The following is a 4,562-nucleotide window of genomic DNA, read 5'->3' as shown; positions in this document are numbered from 1 at the left end:
ACATCATGTTTTGATTTATGGAATATTCTATAAATCTTGCCTTAGAGGCAAGACTTAGGCGACAAGTTACGCTCCATGGACAAGAAATGACACTATCATATTGTCTCTTGATTTATGTGATGCTCTATTAGACAAGACTTAGCCCAAGAACCTCCCAAAAGAACAAGTTACATCCAATGGATTAGTGTTGACATTAACACATTGTTTCTTGATTTATGAGATATTCAATAACTCTTGCCTTAGAAGCAAGACTTAACTCAAGGATTTTCAAACAACAAGTTATGCTCCATAAGAAAGACTTGACACTACCACATTGTGTCTTGTATGGGTGTGAAAAAATTGAACCGACCGATAAATCGAACCAATAAAAATTCTATTGGGTTATTAGGTTAATGGTTTTTATTGGTTTTATAAAAAAATTATTGGGTAAATGGTTCGATTTTGGTTCTAGCTTATTGGGTTATCGGTTAAACCGAAACCCAATAAGGATACACTAAGTTACTGTTACCCTATTTATGTTATATATATAAATATTTATATTACTTATATGTATATATGTATATATGTATGTATCTATTTCTCCCCCCCCCCCCCTTCTCTTTCTCTCTCTCTCCCTATATATAAATATATACTTATTCATAATACAGTGATTCACAAAGTATTAATTTATTTAGGGCTACAAAGACACAATACAAATCACAGTTATTGTCATATTACAAAGCTTGACGCATTTAGTAGCTTCCAACAATTAGGATTTAGTTTTTTTCCAAACTAACATTCAGTTTAAGTTTGAAGATTCTTGTAAACTAAAATGCATTGCGTAGAATTTCGGCGGTAACTATGATTTTATTTTTTATGTTAGTTGTTACTATTTATATTTTATGAGTATTTTCTTATTGGTTAAACCAAAAATCAAACCGTTAAGGACCAAAAATCGATAAGAAAATATCTTATTGGTTTGTTATTGGTTTTGCATATTTAAAAATCAAAAATTGATAAACCGAACTAATAATACATAAAACCAAACTGAACTGACCGGTGAATACCCCTAGTGTCTTGATTTATGAGATGTTCTATAATTTTTGCCTTAGAGGCAGGACTTATCCCATAGAATTTTCTAACAATAAGTCATGCCCTAAAATTTGCTTTGATGTCAAAAAAGAAGATCCCTTTGCGAATTATCCAACTTTTTATTTATTAGCAAAATGTAATAGAAGTTGAGAAAAAAGAACAAATAAAGCAAACAAAATAGAGAAAAAAAAGAGATTGAGAAAAAAATAAGGGTTAAGAAAAAAGAGAAGAATAAATAACCGGAAAAAAAGAAAAAAAGGAGATTGAGAAAAAAATAAAGGTTAAGAAAAAAGAGAAGAATAAATAACCAAAAAAAAGAAAGAAAAACAATATTGAGAAAACAAACAAGAGAAGAAAAAAAATAAAAATAAAGTTTGAGAAAAATAAAAAAGCAAAAAAATGAGAAATGATAAAAAATAAAAAAATAAAAAATAAAGATTGAGATCAATGAATTAAAAAAGAGAGAGAAATGAAGAAACAAATAATGTTTTCAAAAAAAAAGAAAAAAGAGAAAAAAAAGTAAAATTAAAATAAAAGTTGAGACAAATGATTTAAAACAAGAAAAAAAAGATAAGGTAAAAAAGATTAAAAAAAATTAAAATAGAAGTTGAGAGACAAATGAGAATGAAAAGTTTAAAAATATTTAAAGTGTAGAGGGGTAAAAATGTATTTGTACTATAAATAAAAATGAAGGAAAACTAATCTTTAAAGACTTTTCTTATAAATGTCAAAAATTCAAAGCTACTCACTATTGGGATCATCCAATGTAATTTCCCGTAAAAAATACTGAGTGATAGTTTAAACTCTTTTTGCTGCCCCATATTTTTTAAAAAACATGAGAGGTATCAAAAGCCTCATTGATCTTACGAAACCTTACCTATCGAGGCTACTTTCAACCAATTTGAACCAGCGTTAGAGCTATTTTGAATTCATTTTCAATTTGGCAGGACTATATTCAACCCATAATTAGGCAAAATAAAAATTAAATATAGTAGGTGACGAAGTTAGAACTCAAGTCCAAGAGGACTACAAAGCTTTGGTAAGCTACTTCTTTACCATTGGACCAATAATATACTTTATTTATAGATTCTCAACTTATAATTTTTATATATTTCCTAGATTTTTTAATATAAATACAAGAGCTACATGAAAATTACTGAATTTTCGGGAACCTCCATCTACTACTTTAAATCCGCCCTTGTTTTCAACCAATATCAATTTTAAACCGCTCAATTATGACAAACAACAGTCTCTCTTCCAATGCTCCCAAAAGTATTTTGAAGTATAAATTTTTATTAAGGTTTGTTTGGTTGTTGAGATAGATTTATAGTATTTTGAAGTATAAATTTTTATTAAGGTTTGTTTGGTTGTTGAGATAATATAGATTTTTTAAAATTCAAATTATTCAAATTTTGTATTTTAATTGGCAATTTAAAGACCTCTAATTATATTAATAAAAATATTGGGAGACATTTTGAATCCTTTTTACCATCCTATCTTTAAAAATTTAAGAATTATTTATTTAACTTTATACAAGTTTAAGTCCCTATATGTACGTACAGAAAATTGGAAGACATAAATGAAACTTGAAACCAAGTTAAAGGACATATTTAGAGATGAGACATAATTATTCCTCCAAACTATATCCGAAATTTCAGTGACACACCTAAACTTTATGGCGGTTCTATTACCCACCTAAACTCATCTTTTTTGTATTTGTGTGCTCCTTTTGTATTGGAGTGGATGTCAAGTCAGCACAAAAGGAGCACACAAATATTCTGCTACTACTTGGTAGCTACATCAGCAAAAAAGTACATAAATAGAGAAAAAATAAGTTTAGGGATAGTAAAGCCCTCGTAAAGTTTAGGTGTGTCACTGAAATTCGAGTATAGTTTAAGGTACTTGTGCCTTATCCGCACATTTATTGTATTATGCCTTTATCTTTTCTCATCTATCTCTTCCATATTTTGTGATCTTCGTCTATAAAGTCCACACCACATTAAATCAGTTTTTGTGTTTCATTTAGATAAAGTTTGATTAGTGAACTTCTTCTGATAACAGATAAGGAAATATGAAGAACTCCATCAGTGTAGCTGCCTTTGTATTTGCGCACTTCATTGTTTTCGGTAAGCTCCAATTTATAAACTAATGTTAATGAAAATTGGTGAATATGTAGTGTCACCATTATTTCTGAGACTTATATGTTCTAGTATGCATTAAGCATGTATATATGTAAGCATATAAATGTGCATATAGTTTTGTCATTCTTTACTTTCTTACTTCATGTATTTCATATTACTTGAGCCTTCATGATATGTCGCACATCTTAAGAAAAAAAATTAATTAGAGGTGTATTTTATTAAACTATCTTATTAATAATATTTTGAAACTTTAAATCTGACTACAATTACTTTGTGCAGTTATTAATTAATACTAAGAATAGAAATATTAAAAGATTCTCTTAATTTCGTAAAATGGACAAGCAAATTAAAACAACCGTTCTAGAATGAAGGGTCAAGTAATATGAAACGACCGGGTATTCTCCATTGTTTATATAAATAAACAAGTTATTAATGGAATATTACCTAAATTATAGTTTAAAATCTAAATGAATACAGTCTCTATAAATTTGACCTTAATTACAAAAAACAATTTTAATTTTGGCTTTCATTTTCCTGTCCAAAACAAATGTAGTCATCACTACAACAAGCGGAGATCGAGTATGCCTCCTTCCCTTTGATGTTCCCCAACCTTGTGACTCAAATTACTGCAACGCCCTATGCAACAAACAGTACGGAGAAAAGCCACCTGGTGCTATTAAAGGGCCACTTCGTGGAGGAAATTGCATTGGTCAAACATGTTTTTGCATTTTTTGTTGTTTCGAGAAATGTACTGATTTCCGTTGATGAATTACTAGCTATTTCCTGATGGAATACATGAATAATATTCTCTTTACGTATTGTGTAATTATTGCGTTTCCTTTGCTTTTGAATTAGCGAATTACCTTTTAAATAGTTCGTATGTCGAATCTTTAACAAGCTTTTAAAAAATTTCATATTGACTTTGGAAAGAAAGACGTAGAAAGTTTAAATTAAAAAAAAAAAAAAATTTAGTTGTTGGCAAATTATATGTTGATTGCTCGATGTATTATGGAAGGATGACAAAATTTTCTTTAGTGTTTAAATTAAGGTGAGCATAGTTATTCAATATTTGCATCAAATTCGTTTAAGAGAATCAAAACGAAAATGATTTTTACTGTCAACAACCGCGATAACAATCTTGATATTAGCGATACTGATACCGCAGATCAAACAAAGGAAGTGACTTTTGATCACTTATATATTCACAACAATCAAACTTTTGGCAAGTATAATGAAAGGCTTTATGCAGGCCCAAAGGTATAAAAGAATTATTTGGAAACTAGAACCGCTCCCTACCCCACCCCCCAACCCAATTTTTTTCTTTTGAAATGTCTGAATTGATTAAACCAA

At 29.0% G+C, this 4,562-nt stretch overlaps 1 long non-coding RNA gene across 1 annotated transcript; it reads left to right on the top strand.

Moving 5' to 3' along the window:
- Nucleotides 1-2,938: 2,938 nt before the first annotated feature.
- On the top strand, nucleotides 2,939-4,038 carry LOC124890573. The gene is made up of 2 exons (XR_007049226.1): nucleotides 2,939-3,197; nucleotides 3,766-4,038. It is a non-coding gene; the product is annotated as an uncharacterized LOC124890573 (long non-coding RNA).
- Nucleotides 4,039-4,562: the final 524 nt, after the last annotated feature.

Source organism: Capsicum annuum, unplaced genomic scaffold, assembly GCF_002878395.1.
Source record: "Capsicum annuum cultivar UCD-10X-F1 unplaced genomic scaffold, UCD10Xv1.1 ctg2033, whole genome shotgun sequence".
NCBI classification, from domain to species: domain Eukaryota; kingdom Viridiplantae; phylum Streptophyta; class Magnoliopsida; order Solanales; family Solanaceae; genus Capsicum; species Capsicum annuum.
Note: the sequence above shows the minus strand (reverse complement) of the source record. Positions and strands in the feature narration are given on the sequence as shown.